General features: G+C 40.5%; 1 long non-coding RNA gene across 1 annotated transcript in view; it reads left to right on the top strand.

The window, feature by feature from the left end:
- Positions 1-16,455, top strand: part of LOC144365395 (uncharacterized) — a 107,827-nt gene that overhangs the window by 80,482 nt on the left and 10,890 nt on the right. The window lies entirely within an intron of this gene.

Genomic DNA, 16,455 nt, shown 5'->3' on the forward strand with positions numbered 1-16,455 from the left:
TGCCGTGTCACAAAATGCAGGGAAGCCATCGCAACCTCCCCTCTCAGTGTTATGAAAAACCCCAGGGATCCTTTTTATCCAAGTAAGAGAGAGGGTCAGAGACCTGCGGGTAACACCTGACCCATGAACCTGCCAGAAGCAAGCCCATACTTCAAGACCTCAGGAGAGGTGACAATTTTGTGGATAAGACCCCCAAAGCATGGGAACCTAGAACAAAAACAGACCAATGGAATTATATCACATTAAGAAGCTTCTGCATATCAAAGGAAACAATCTATAGTGAAGTGCAACCTAGAAAATGGAAAAAATCTACAACTATTCATCCAGCCAAGGCTTAATATCCAACAAAAAATCAAATAGAACTCAACAACAACAAAAAGTTAAATTTAAAAATTTACAAGGGATATAAATAGACAGTTCTCAAAAGAAGACATTCACATGGCCAGAATTTTATTAAAAAGAAAAAATCCTCAACTTCATTAGCCATTGGCGTACGTATGGCTATTATCAAAAAGACTAACAACAATTGTGACAAATATTAGTGAGGATGTGGAAAAAGGAAAAACTCATGTGCTGTTGGTGGAAATGTAAATTAGAGCAGTCACTATGAAGAGCAGGATGGAGGCCCCTCAAGAAACTAGAAATTGAGTTACCATGTGATCAGCAAAATTGCATTTCTGAGTGTTTATCCCAAGTAAATGGTATCAGCTTATCCAGAGGCACCTCGATGCCTCTTTGTTGCTGCACTAATCACAAGAGCTAAGACATGGCATCCACCTAGCTGTCCATCAACAGACATTCGGTAAAGGAACTGGCGTGCGTACACAGTGGGGTGCTATCCAACCATGGAGAGAATGACACCCTGTCATTTGCAGCAAAATGAATGGAACTGGGGGACATTACATGAATGAAATAAGTCAGAGCCAGAAAGACAAATTCGGAATGCTCTCTTTCACATGTGGATGTTTTTTTAAAAAGTCAGTTGGAGAGTACAATAATGAAACATTAATTGTTAATTAATAGTTAATGTGTAATGTTATTACTAGAGGCTGGGAAGGGATGAGGGAGGATAGAGGGTGAATGTTAACTACTCTGACTTGAACACTACATGCTATACATATATATAATATATATACCTATATAATATATAATATTCTCTATATAATATATATAGAATAATCACACTGTACTCTGTAAATTTGTATAAAATAATTAATGTAAATGTAATTAATGTAAAAAGAGAAAAATCTCCTTTCTTGTACAGTTTTAGGAGGTACAGAAACTCCCTGAGGTCCAACTATGGACCCTAAATGGAAAACCACACTCTACACTGTGTATTTGCGTTTCTTTCTTTCTTTTTTTTTTCTTCCAGTAGTATCATGTTGCTTCCCCCAAAGTCTTTTTTTATTATGTTGAAATATATATATCATAAAGCTTACCACTTAAATCATTTTTCAATGTACAAAAAACAATGCAGACAAACCAAGTGACCAGAGGGAAACTGAGTGGGAATGTCTGAGCTGAGAAACATGAAGTTTCTCACACTACATGGAGGGGCCTTTGACATCTTTAGGTGATGTCTAAAGTAATAAAGAATTAGGCTATGGTGACAGAAGTCAGGGTGTTAATTTCTTGGAGGTGTGGTGATTGACTTGGGGCTCAAGAACTTTCTGAAGGTGATAGATATGTCGTGTGTCTCAGAGGGGTGTCGTTACCTGGTGTCTGTATTGATCAAACTGTTCTCTAAAGATCCGAATATGTCATTGGACATAAATTGTGCTCCAATATAAAAACAAAAACTTTAAATAATGCCACATTTCTGGCATTCCTGAATTTGGGACACTGTTAAATGATTTGCTAGACTTGTGCAGATGGGATCCCACTCCTGATTGAGAGACAGCAGGGCCTAGAGTTGGAACCCAGGCTCCAACTCACGTGGGTGAGTCTTCAAGGGACAAATGCCTGTTTCCCTACCTGCCCCAAACACAGGGTGACAGCTCTTACTTCAGAGGGAGGCTGTCTTAATTGCATCTGAAATCCCGAGCACAGCGCTGGCACCTGGTCAGAGTGGTGAGCTATTAGGACTGAATTGTCCATGAGCTGAAAAGCCTCCTCCTACAGGGTGGGCTTCCGGCCACAGGTTGCAGGAAAGTCCAGGTCAGCACCGAGGAACCTCTGAGCCACTCTCTCAATGGGACGCCAACTTCAAAAGCTTTGCAGACTCTTTACCAGACGGGGAGATTTGATGGGAGAACTTTCTCCCACAAATCTCAGTGACATTGTGAAACTTCCTGAAAGATAAGCCGTGCTGAGAGGAGCGCACAACCTTTAAAAACCTGAAAGATAGTCCACAGAAGTTATGAAGGTTCTCAGGGAAGATGGAAAAGAAGTTTTACAATTCTTTCAGGGTTTTTCAGGTTAGATCAATAATTCAGATAAGCTTTCAGTGGGCCTTCTCCTTCAGCTCTCTCTAGAGATAAGCTATGAAAACGGTAGATATGGATCCCCTTTGGGGAATAAAAGCCCGTAGCATTCAAGTAACATTAAGTTAATGTTCCTTCAGCGTATTTATTGAGGGCCTAGAGATACATCCGGGGAACGGAGGACGATGTACTTAGAATCGGATTCCCTGGGGAGCTTGGAGCAGGGAAGTAAGGCATCACCCAGTCACCTGGGAGTAGCAGGCAGGCTGCATGGAGGCAGAGCAAAGTGCCCTGAGAGTCTGGTCGGGGACAAAGAATTCTGAATGGGGGGTCGAGGGAAGGCTGCTGGAGTTGGCTTGGGGTCCAAGTGAGAGGATGCCCTTGGGGTGAATGTTGAGCATGAAGGTGCTACAGACGCAGGACCCAGGAGCCACTGCATCTGGCCCTGATCACCGTCCTAAGAGCCACAACCAAGAGAGGCACAGGCATGGAACGAGGCAGAAGCCACTCGCGATTTGTGAGGAGTACAGAGTGTGCAATGCCTTGCCTCAGAGATCTCTGCCAAGGCTGAGTCAGAGCACTCAGCCCAGGCTCGGGGCAGCCCTGCGGCTTCTCGTCTGCCCTGTCGCAGTCCTGTCTGCCTCCACCACCATGGCTGAGTCTTGGCACCTGCACACCCAGCTCTGTGTGGAGAAAGAGAGACCTGTCCTATTCAAGTGGACCCTTGGGTCCTATCACCCACCTAGTTATATGGAAGCTGGAAGAGGGAGGAGAGAGTACAGCCAGCCTGCCCTGCGGTGGCCAGGGCCTGGAAGGTCTACTGGCCACATTTGAGTGGCTCTCTCACGCGTGAGTTGTTGACGTCCGTGATTATACATCCGAGGCAACACAGCCTAGTGAACGTCTCCAACGTCCACTGACACATGACAAGACCTGCAATAGCTGGACAAGCCTGGGCCGAGGCTCCCAATTCTACTAAGAAGGAGCAGAAGGGAATAGCCCCGCCCCTCCAGGGAGCAAGAGGGAGAAAGGCCATCCAACCTAGAGGAGCAATCTGGGCTTCATCCTGGGGGTTGGAGGGAGCAGGTGATTTGGAGACAAGTGACTGTCCTGGTACCAAAAGGACAGGAAATATGCTAGGGTGGTGCAGGTGATGAACCCGGAAATGCAGATTGAGTTGGAGAGCAAGATCTCTCTGACTCATCAAAGCACTAGGCGCAAAGGCTCTCAAGTACCTTGTGTTTTCTCATTCATGTTTCATGTGTATTATAAAATATGGATACTTTATTATGAATTGTATTAGTGTCATGAATTATATATGAATACATTATGAAATAATCTATGGATAAGAGTACTGGGGCTAGAAGACCTAAGGGATTCATCCCAATGCACACAGCTGCATCAAGACACAGAGCCACTTTCCCTTATCCTGGTGCTGCTTCTCCCTATATACTGCCTCAACACCGGAAGACCTCTTCCCTTCATTCTTAGGGACACAAACATACAATACACACAACCTTTTTTGATTAAGGATAATGGAGCTTGGCCGTAGTCACCCAATATCCTGAGTCCTTCTTGGATTATGCCTGCTGTTCCAATATTTCATCAAATTCATCATTGGTTCTGAACTTTTTATTTTTAAGAATTGATAGTTCCAATAAAATAATCTGGGGTGTGCTTGATAGTGTTGCATTTATATTTGCGGCATCTGCCATGGTCTCCTGTGTGCGGCAAACAGTTATCTCTCAACCTGTGGTTACATCCAAAAAGCAACCAGCTGTGGCTGCCCTTCTCCTCCCGACCTTCCGCAGATGAAGGTTGATGACACTCCACTGAGGTCTGGCCAGGGCAGTGATGGAAATAAATACTTGAACCTGTTTTACCTTCTGGCTATGGAAGGTACCTGTGGATGGTGCTGTCCCCTGACCTGTGGAATCTACAAAGCCCTGATTGTCAGCAGGGAGGGCAGCAGGAGATGAGGAAGACAGTGGTTGGGAACCCTCCCGCAGAGAACGTGTCCACAATCCAAGGCCTTGGCCCCTTTGGCTCTCACTTCCTGTGTGTGCTCAGCTGCAATTACCTTATTGTTTTATGTTTGTAAAACTTTGTCATTTATTTTATGATAAACTTTTAATTCCAGAAAATTTTAAAACTGGAAGGTACATTCAAGGAAGTTGAAGTTTAATGTTATTTTCCCCCAAAGATGGTTGATAATAAATATGTCCCATACTCAAAAACATTGGCCAACACGTACCACGCTCCTCAGGGCAGATAATGGAATTGTCCACCATGCAAAAATCCCCAAAGTACAGATCTGCAGAGGCAGCTTCAAAATCCCCTCCAGGAATTAGTGATCCTTTAGAAGGACCCTGCTTCATGACGACAACTTCTCGTTTAGAGCAAATGGATTCCACTTGTATTTGATTCTATGTTTCTTGTGAACGTATGAAAAGAGGAAACACTTAAATGGTGAACTTACATGGAAAGTTAGGCAATCTCAATAAAGTTCCATTTCTTTATCCAAACACGAGTCAGAGGAAAGTTCATTTCTTCAAAGATGAAACAACTAATACTGTGTACGCTATTGTAAATTTCATGAAAATTTAATAATGAAGACAAAATAGTTTTTTGTGATAATATTGTAAATATATCTTTGTGAAAAATGTTCTGGGTACTAACCACATTAATTAATAAATAAAAAACAGCTACAAGGCAGCTATTTTTGCAGAGCCACATAATTAAAATATTATTCAAAACGAGGAAGAATTATCAATACTTATGAATATGCTTTCATTCACTGATGTTTAAAATTGATCCAATTTAACAACCTGTGAAACTTTGAAGAACTACTTTCTAAATAAACCTAAATGTCTTAGAGTACTTTAGAACTATTATTATATGCAAGCCCTCTAAATTAAGGTACCATTTTGCTCAAGACCCTTCAGCATTCGAAGCTTAAAAGCAAATTGCAATTACTGAAAGCAGAGCTTGCAAACAAGAAGATGCGAAAATGTCTCTTTGTGAAGGTAAGGAAAGAACTGGAAAAACCAAATGACCAGAGCTCAAAGGACATAGTATTTTTCCAAGACAAAAATCTGTTAAAGAAATTGTTTGGATTTTTATTCTTTTTAATAATTTACTAAATTTAGAAGCTGTAAAATTATAGGTGACTTCTATTTTTAATTGGATAAACCGATATTGTGTACTAATATGGAATTAGAGTAAAAAAAACCTATAATTTTACAGCTTCTAAATTTACTAAATTATTTAAAAGAATTAAAATCCAAACAATTTCTTTAACAGATTTTTGTCTTGGAAAAATATGTAAGTTATAGAAAATCACCATATGAGGCCAAATGACTGCATTGATAAAAATATGCCAAGACTTTTACATATTTTAGTATAAAATGGAATGAAGAATGTTCTTCATTTAGCAGAAATTATTCTGAGCTTAACTTAAGTATCTTAAGTATCTTTTACCTATAGCAAAGAGTTTTCTCCATACTGAAATTAATTGTAATGGTCTCCAGAAAGAAGTTCATTTTTTGTTGCTCACCAGATTTATTATCCATAGGACACATCTTTGAAAAAGATTTCAGATGACTTTATGAAAATAAACCAAACAAAACCTTAAAAATTACAAGACTGTTGAAAATATGTTCTTCATAAAATATCATTCTGCAGTAAAATCAGATATGGCTACACATCTGATTGAGTACATGCTAAGGAAAATGATTATGCTGTTATTACTTTTTAATATTTAGATAACAAATATAAATATATTTTGAATAATTACCTTAAATATATGGATGTGTGCTATTGAAGTATTTTTTTTAAAAGAAATTTGTTTCTAAAAACAGTTTTAGTTTAAAATTCTTTGATTTAAAAATCTTTTGGATATCTCCCAAGTTAGTAATCCTTCATCTTATATATATACACACACACATGTGCATATACATCTCTATATATTTATGTAATATGGGTGTGTGTGCATATGTTTGCATGATCTTAAATGCTCTTTCCTTTTCAAAATTTTTGAGGTATAGATGACAAAGTGTATGAGTTCCAAAATAACCTAAAAAATATTTGTCCTCTGGCAGTCTCTCCATGAACATGGAAGGGCTCTCTCGCGTCAGGCAAACTTGTGCTTCTCCTCTAATAAGCAACAGAGCCTTGGGAGAAGTCCCCTGACCAGAAAAAATGCTTCCTGATTAATTAATTAACTGGCCTTCAAACATTCCTCTTTTGGGGACACTAACTGTGTAATAAAGTTGGTTATAAACATATTAGTATAAATTTAACCAATAGGAGAAAATGTTATTTGATAAATAACAGAAAATTTAAGAGTGAGAAAGCAAATGCGATAATTTTACATAGTGAATTACCATGAATTGGTAGCCAGATAAGGAGTGAAAAGAAAATGACGGTATGTTGCTATTATTGCTCTAAGACTGTTGCTTGTTTATTGTGGGGGAAAGCCAATGAGGAAACATGTACTATTCCAACACTCTTTTTTTTTTTTTTAACTGATGTTTTTGGAAATCTGGATTCTCAGCATGTAAGAAAAGAGCTACTAACATGTTAAGAATTTAAATCAAAGTCCTGAAGCCTGGGATATGAATCAGAGCCAACACTAGGTATTTATATTGTGTTCTATTTTGTGAATTGTTTCCTAGCTCAGATTCCTCAAAAGGCTTAGAAGCAATCAGCTGACCAGTGGCCACGTGCATTCTTCACACCCAGGTAGTCGATTCCAAATACCATTTCTTACTAAAAGGAAGCTCAGCTCCTCGGAAATGTTCAGGACGAGCCTTGAGCATATTTCACGTCAGAAGATCCCACTTGCAGCGGCTGCACCGGCCAAAGACCTAGCAACTTGAGCAACAGTTGAAGGAAGGGAGGGGAAGGAGACGTCCAACATGTTTAAATCTGTGAGTTTACAATGACACAGAACAGAAACCTCGATAGGCCACATGTTGGTAGATGCCAGAGAATCAATCCATTTCTTAAGCATGATAAAGGAAAAGAACCAAGCATTTATTTTTGCTTTTTCTCTATGATTCTATCAATGAGTTACTAAATAGCAGCTGATGAGAGGGAGTTTCTCTGTTGGAAATAATCCCAGCTAATTCATGCAGAATAAATGGCAAAATAGAATATTATCATTTTTTTCAAACTGCAGCACATCCAGCCACTGCTATTCCATAAACAAGGCCAGAGGTGATGTGCCATTGGTAGCAGAATACAGTACCACCCATGAAGTCATCTTGCTACAACCATGAAGTTCGAATTCAACCAAGCTTTATAAGCATGAAATTCGAATTCAACCAAGATTTCAGATCCAACGATAGTTTACAGAAAATGTGGAGGGCAGAGAAAAAGATTAAAGAACACCGTGGGAAGGTGGCCATTGAAATCTATGCCAGATGAACCTTGGCAAGGTACATGATCTGGTGCCTTCAACAACCACTGGCCAAGGTGGGAGATGGAGAGGAAGCCCATGACTTGAGAGATATATCGACTTCTTGACATGCAGGGACATTGGTTATATCCTGTTGGAAACAAGGGATTGTATTTATTTATTTATTGGTGTTGGGAATGGAATACAGGGTCTTGCATATGCTAAGCGTGTGTCCTATCATTAAGCCCATAATTGATTACATGTGTGTTTGTGTGTGTCTATGTCTATAAAAATATATACATACAATGCATGTACCAAATTTGAAATATCTCTATATTTGATGATATTAAAGGATGCTTCTAGTTTTTAATGTGTTACGTTTCTTTAAACATTTACTCCTTAGAAAAATATATTCTAAAATACAGAGAAAATTGAAAGAAATACATTTAGTCATATATTTAAGCTATCATTTTTGAAAATAACAAAAACACATTAAACCAGAATCATCTTGGAAAATATCAAGAGTCTGAGCTTTTTGAGTCAGTTAGTACTTGGGTTTCTAGACAAATTTTGACACTTGATTGCTTTTTGATATTGAGTTATTCTCTTATATAAAAGATGTGTGCTTACGATCTCTAGTTGTTCTAGTGATTTAAACTATACTACAGAGCTATTGTAATAAAAATGACATTGTATTGGCACCAAAATAGACATGTAGACCAATGGTACAGAATAGAGGACACAGAGACAAACCCACATAAATACAGTTATCTCATACTAGGCACGGGTGCCAAAAACATTCACTGTAGAAAAGACAGCCTATTCAACAAATGGTGCTGGCAAAACTGGAAATCCATATGTAGCGAAATGAAATTAAACCCCTATCTCTCACCCTGCACAAAAACCAACTCAAAGTGGATCAAAGACTTGGGCACTAGAACAGAGAACCTGTGCCTAATAGAAGGAAAAAAAAGGCCCAAATTTTCACCACATTGACCTAGGATATGACTTCCAACAAGACTCCTAAAGTGCAAGAAGTAAAATAAAAAATCAATAAATGGGATGATTCCAATTAAAAAGCTTTGTCTCAGCAAAGGAAACAATAATGTGAGGAGAGAGCCTACAGATTGGGAGAAAATCTTTACCACATCCACCTCTGATAAAGCATTAATCTCTAGGATATAAAAAGAACTCAAAAAGAAAAAAAATCTTAACACCAAAAAAAACTAAACAAATCAAAACAAAACAAATAACCTAATCAATAAATGGGCTAAGGAACTGAATAGACACTTCACAGAAGAACTACAATTGATCAACAAATATATGAAAAAACATTCAACATCTCTAGCAATTAGAGAAATGCAAATCAAAACTACTCTAAGATTTCATCTTACTCCTGTCAGAATGGCAATCATCAAGAACACGACAACAATAAATGCTGGCGAGGATGTGGTGAAAATGGTACACTCATACATTGCTGGTGGGACTGCTAATTGGTGCAACCACTATAGAAAGCTGTATGGAGATTGCTCAGAAAATTGAGAATGGAACCACCATTTGACCCAGCTATCCCATTCCTCAGTTTATGCACAAAGGACTTAAAATCAGCATGCTATAGCGACGCAGCCACATCAATGTTTATAGCAGCTCAATTCACAATAGCTAGACTATGGAACCAACTTAAGTGTCCTCAATAGATGAATGGATAAAGAAAATGTGGTGTATATACTAAATGGAATATTACTCAGCTTTAAAGAAAAGTGAAATTATGGCATTTGCAAGTAAATGGTTGGAGTTGGAGAATATCATGGTAAGCAAAATAAACGAATCCCACAAAACCAAAGGCTGAGTGTTTTCTCTAATATGTGAATGCTAATTCACAATATGGCAGGGGGCACTAGGAAAGAAGAGCATTGCCTTAGATTATGTAGAGGGGAGTGATGGGAGGGGAAAGGAGGAGATGTGGGGGTAGGAAAGATAGTAGAATGAAACAGATATTATTAGTCTATGTATATATGTGACTGCATGACCAATGTGATTCTGCAACATGTACACTCAGAAAAATGAAATTAGATCCCATCTATGTATGGTGTCAAAGTGCATAAATGCATTCTACTGTCATGTATAACTAGTGAAAACAAATTTAAATTTTTTTAAAAACTGAAAATGAAAAAAAAATAAGAAAAGAAGAAAAGTCGTGTGACCATCCTGTGTGATGATTCATTAAGTCACTTGAATCCAAACTTTTGAATCTCTGTCCTGCTTCTGTAAAAGAAGGGGTTTTATGTGACCGACTCTAGATTGCTTCCCTAAAATGACAGCCCCTGACGCTAGGCAAAGACTTGCCACCCAGTGGATGTGAGGCATAAAACACAATCTGTGCACAGCGTATCCTACTTTCTGAAACAGAACAGAACAGAACACCTTGGTCCTGGTTCTCAGGAGTCACACATAGAATCAGTCACTGTTCCTAGATGAAGAATCCAGCATGGTGACCTCACTTGCCAGACTTCACAGCTGGTCCCACCTTTTCGGACCCTCTGTCCAGCCAACAGTCCTGAGGGTGAGATGGCCACCATGAACTGCCACAAACATGCTTCATCTGCCTCCTCCCCCTTGATTCCAGAATAGACCTCGAATCTAGGAGAAAACTCACTAAGAACTTTCTTAATCTACTGTGATCTTTTTTTTGGCTCTGCAAGGAGGATCACTGTGAACAAAGACATGACCTGACAAGGAAGGAAATAGGAGGAAAGGGGGGGAGGAAGGAAGCAAGGAAGGAAGGAAGGGATGGAGAGAAGGAAGGAGGAAGGGGGAGGGAGAGGGAGGGAGGGAGCCAGGAGATGTGCTGGTACTCAGGAAGGCATATTTACAAATACCGAGATTTTTTAAACATTGGGAAAATTGTGACTTGGGTATTACTACCCCCATTTTACAGATGATGGAATTGGGGCTCAAGGATAAAAGGGTTGCAGACAGCCCAACAGCTCAGAGACAGCAGTCAGGATTCGAATACGAACTTCTTGCTTCAGTTCTCTGCCTTCTACCACCAGTTTTCTCGGGAACGCCCATCTCAGCCTGTCCCCAGAGCCCTGCATCTGGCACCTGCACCATGGGATCCTCTGAGTGTGATCTTCACACCCTCTGAGGTTGGCACTCTGGTTCTAGTGTCCCTTCCACTGCTCCTTGGAAACCACACTTCTGTTTTTAGAAGAAGATCTGTCAAAGACATCATGTGGCTGGCTGACAGCAGGGAGAGCTTCTGTTGGCTTCCATCTGGGAGGCAAGCAGTTACAGATGGGAAGACTCACTGCAACCTTGAAGACTAAAATAAGAAGGCTTCTGCTCACAAGGTTAATGATTCCAAAGGAAGGCCAAGCCAGGACTGCCAGGCAGGGCCATCCATCACAGCCACTTGAGATGGGGGCTGAGCTGGGTTAATGGGTTCACACCTGCTCCCACCTCACCACCCTCCACCCCTTCCCCTCCATGTCCATGAGACAGTGACTTCAATTTATAAGTGGCTAATCATGCTCTTAAAGCTATGGATTTGAGGAAAACACTGCAGGAGGGCATTATAACAAGCTACCCCTTTCATGATTGGAAAGATCTGGAAAGGATATAAAAACCATTTAGACATAGTACAAAATTATCAACTTTGTTAAAAGTTTTAAATATTTCACAGATGCAAAAACTGAGATGTGGAGAACTAAGATGACGTGTACGGTGTTGCACGACAAGCAGATGACAGGCAGCTTGTTTCAGTGCAAAGAAGTCTGAGTTATGAGTCACAAACACGAATCTCCATTCTCTCTTGGATAATGATCATCAGAGTTTTTGTTAGCAGAAAGGTATCCGACTTCAACTCGGTTTGCAAATATGTAAACTGGGAAAAATGTGACCAACCTTCTTCAACTGGCAGAGTTACTGAAAGCGTAAACGATGAGATCATGCGGACTTTGATTTCCACTAGAGCATGGAGGGAGCTTGAATCATCTTTTATGTTCATAGGAAGAGAAGATGAACAAATGAAAAGCCAACGATTCTTAGATCTACCAGAAAACTGAAGTTATAGGCAAAACAGTACCCCCACAAATTGAAGAGAGAGAAAGGCAAATGCAAAGAATCCCAACTTACTGGAACAGAATTCCAGGGTCAGAAAATACTATGGGAACTAACTAGGAAAACAATCTATACTTGAGGAAATATTGGCAGTATCATGTGGACAAGTTTGAGAGTTAAAAACTCCAGACATGTCAAGAGAATAAGACAAGACACAGACTGCAAGAAAACTTTTGGAAAATACATAGATGACAAATAATTGTCTAAAGAACTCTTAAAACACAACAATAAAAAATTCAACAATCCAATTAAAAATAGGCAAAATCCATGAATAGACACCTCCCCAAAGGAGATATACAGATGGCAAATAAATATATGCTCAATATTATATATCATTAGAGATGTGAATAACAAAACAACTTTAAGATACCACTAGGTAACGACATTCACGGCCCAAATCCAGAGCACGGAGAGCACTGACCCCTGGTGAGCAGGTGGGGCAGCAGGGACTCCTGTCTTTGCTGGTGGTAATGCAAATGGTGCAGCTACCTTGTAACAATTGGGCAGTTACTTGAAAAATTAAATACACCTTGAAGATATGAAGCAGAAATCTTGCTTAGTATTTACCTAAAGGCACTGAAAACATAAGCCCCCATAAGAACCTGCAGGTGGATGCTTACCACAGCTCTACTAGTAATTGCCGTAACCTGGGCACACAAGCAAGGTCCTTCAATAGGTGAGCGGATAAAGGAAATGTGAAATGTCCAGACAGGAATATTATTCCATATCAAAAGGGAATGACCTTCTAAGATCTGAGAAGACATGGGGAACCTTAAACTCATATTGCTAGGGAAGGAGGTCAATCCAAAAGATTATGCACAGTGTCATTTCCATAGTATGACATTGCAAAAAAGACAAAACTCTGGAGACAGTAAAGGGATTATTGTTGCCAGGTGTGAGGGAGGATGATGGGACCAATAGGTGGAGCACAGCTGATATTGAGGGAGGTGAATTAGTTTTGTGTATTATGTGTCAAAACCCAGAGAATGTACAACACCAAGAGAAACCAAATGTAAACAATAGACGGGGGATAACAGTGATGTGTTCAGGTAGGTTCACTGATTGTAACATTAATCACTCTGGTGGGGAATACCGAGAGTGGGCAGGGAATGTATGGAATGTCTTTACTTTTTGCTCAATTTTGCTGCAAAACTAAAATTGCTCCAAAAAATAAAGAAGTGCATTAATATAACCCTTTGGGGGTCCCAGTCTTAGAAAGCCCCACAGGTCGTGTGCATTACTGTTTGGAAGTCTATTAGCTTCTCACAGTGAAGGCTGGAGGAAAGGAGGAGGAGGGAAAGTAGCTACTTTATAATCCACCTAGAGCATCCTGATCTTAACAAGGCCTCCCTTAGAGAAAAACCATTTTATCAGAGCCTACACCTAACTGACCCGGGAGAAGAGAAACACCCAGTGTGACAGAGGGAGAAAACACTCCAACAGTGCTAAGGATTTGTGAAGGCCACAGTCCAGGCCTGGGTTCACGAAGAGTCCTAATCATCGAAGTCTAGAATGCTTCCCCTCCCTCACAGCTCCTCCCCATCAATAAGAGGATGAGATCACACATACAGGTATAAATGGAGATTGTGAAGTGCATATCAATGAAAGTTTTGCATTCAACAAATTAAGCATGTAATACACAATGCTCATTCTCTGCTGGACTGAGATTGAAAGGATGAGTAGTACAGTATTCCAGTCTCCAGGGTGTTCATTGTCAAGCATTTGAGACCACGATGTATCCAACTAATTATGGTACAGTATGACACACTGCATAGAGAGCTTATCTCATACGGGGAACTGTGTTGAGTGCTGTTCCTATCTGTCTATTGCTCTTTTTGATAACCTTAGGGTACAGATATTAATATTATCCCCATTTTACAGACAGATAAACTGCTCAGAGAATCCCAAGGTCATGAAGATAACAAGTGGTAAGCCCAGACTGTGAGCCCACCTGGTCTCACTCTGAAGCCAGAGCCCATACTGACCTAAATGTTTATTATAGAAAGAAGATGAGGGGAAAGGACAGAGGAAGGAATGGTTAGGATAGAGATGCCAGGTGTCGACAAACAAAGACCAGCTGAGTTGAATCTTTAAGGAGGAAGAGAGGCTTGTCAAAGGTCTGTTTTTTAAAAATCATATCTTTTCATTCTAAAAAAATTTAGGTTTATCTTAAGGTCTTTATTTATTCAACAAATATTCACTCTGCTTTTCCTCTGCCAGGCAAGATGCAGCACAAGTCAGAACTCGACTAGACCCAGCCTCTGGGTGCCCAAGTCCCCAGCCAGCATTTATCCCCAAGAGATCCTGACGGAAGTCAGAACGGATGTCACATGAGTTAACCCAGATTCACAGTGCTCCTGGTACAAGGAACACATTCCCCGTTTTGTTTTCTGTCTCAAGATTGCCAAGCACATTGACTACGACAGAGCACCAGTAGATGTGGAATGCCAGCCACGGTGGCCAAACTTCACACACAACACAGGGACAGCAAACCCCAGTACCCCATGTTCAGATTGTGAACGATGCCCACTGATGTACTTTTAATGGGAGATTAAAACTCCCAAATTAAACTTTCTTTCACTTAAAAGTTAAAGTCCAATGAAACCAAAAGACCAACATTATTCCCTCTTAACTTCATATTTCAGTTTATCGCTAAGCCAGATCGGCAAGATAGGATTAATTATTCTACCTATCCTATAGAAGTTGTTGTGAGAATTAAAAGCCATCTGGGCTTATAAATTTGTTCTGTCTCTCTCGATGATATACTTAGTCAATAGCAGTAATAATGATAGCTCTACCTTCAAGAGATTTACCAAGAGGTAGGAGACCCATGAACTGGGTGGGACCTAGCTTAGGGCTAGGACCCTAGATCCCAGGATTAGAATCCTGCACACCTGGCCCTGAGAGCTGGTCTGACAGGCCTGCGCCGAGACCAAGAACAAGGCAGCAAGACTCAGGCGCAGATTCAGTTGTCATGCTTTACCTGATGTTTCACTTCCCATGGTTTCAGTTACCAGAGCTCGATCACAGGTTGAAACTACTAAATAGAAAACTTCAAAAATAAACAATTCATAAGTTTAAATTGTGTGCCTTTCGGAGTCATGTAATGAAATCTCACCCTGCCCCACTCCATTCTGCCTGGAACATGAGTCTTCCATTTGTTCAGTGTCTCCACACTGTATATGCTACACACCTGTTAGTCACTTAGCCATCTTGGCTATCAGATTGACGGTTACGGCAGTCTTTGTGTTCAGGTCACCCGTAGTGTAGTTTATGATGGTCGCAATTCCCAAAAGTAGTGATGCTGGCAATTTAGATGTGCCAAAGAGAAGCTGTGCAGTACTGTTTTCAAGTGGAAGGTAAAAGTTTTCAAGTAAAGGGTAAAATGGGGAAAATGATGTGCTGAGGTTGCTGAGATCTATGCTAAGAATAAATCATTGTGAAATTGTGAAGAAGGAAGAAGAAGAAGTTCATGCATGTTTTGCTGTTGCACCTCAAACTTCAAAAGTTACAATGACGCTCCATGATGAGTATTTGAATGAGATGAAAAAGGCATTAAAATTTAGGGTTTGGTTGTCTCTGCATTTCTAGGCATCCAGTGGGTGTGTTGGAATATACTGGCCCCTGGGAAAAGGTGTCACAGATGTTAGAGCCAGGTGGAACAGCCCAAAGACAACAGAATGCAGGTCCTGGAATTGAGAACCTGTATCTTACATGCATTTTCTTCCATCAGTGGAATGGCCTGGAGACCCATGTGGATCAGATCCCCAGCTGTGAGTAGAGTTGAGCAAGAGCCAGGAGGCATGTGGGCCTGGAAGCTCCCTACCCTTATTGTACCTCTGGGGAAGGAGCTGTTTGTTTCAAAATGAAAGGCCACCATCTTGGTTCTGCAACTGTCTGAGACCTCAGGGAGTCTGCGTGGTTCCTCTTTCTAAGAACAACTAAAAGCATCTCTACCGCTCAGCGTATAGCCCAAGGCAGAAGAATCTCTGCATCTCAGAGGGAGGGGCTTGAGAGATCTGCTGAGATGCAAAATCAAACTGCAAAAGCAGATGGTGCTCCGGGGCTCATGGCCTCAGGTGTGAGGGTTGCCTAAATCACATCAGCTTTCCTTTTCCCATGAATTTGAGCTTTTTCAGGGAAAAAGATCTGGTGCCCTCAGATCTGCTTTGCCTTTTAAGATAATGCCAGCAATCTGCCCATAACTTGAGTGCTCTTCTCCTTACACTGAAGTTACAACTGTTTTTTTCTGCATATTTGCTTATTTATTTCCTTATTTATATACTTAGCACCTGAGTCACATACTTCATGGACATATCCTTCTCTGAAACAATGGTTGAAAAGAAGTTCTCCATTTTTAAACCGAAATGGTCACATTTGCCCCTCACTTTAACACCAATTGCAGTCTTAGACACTGGGGTTAGGGAGTAATCCCCATAGACATACCTGCCCCATTCTCGGCCCACCCAAAGCCACTTATACAAGCATAGACAAGACCACTCTGAGGGC

The sequence above is a fragment of the Ictidomys tridecemlineatus genome, chromosome 7, assembly GCF_052094955.1.
Source record: "Ictidomys tridecemlineatus isolate mIctTri1 chromosome 7, mIctTri1.hap1, whole genome shotgun sequence".
NCBI classification, from domain to species: Eukaryota; Metazoa; Chordata; class Mammalia; order Rodentia; family Sciuridae; genus Ictidomys; species Ictidomys tridecemlineatus.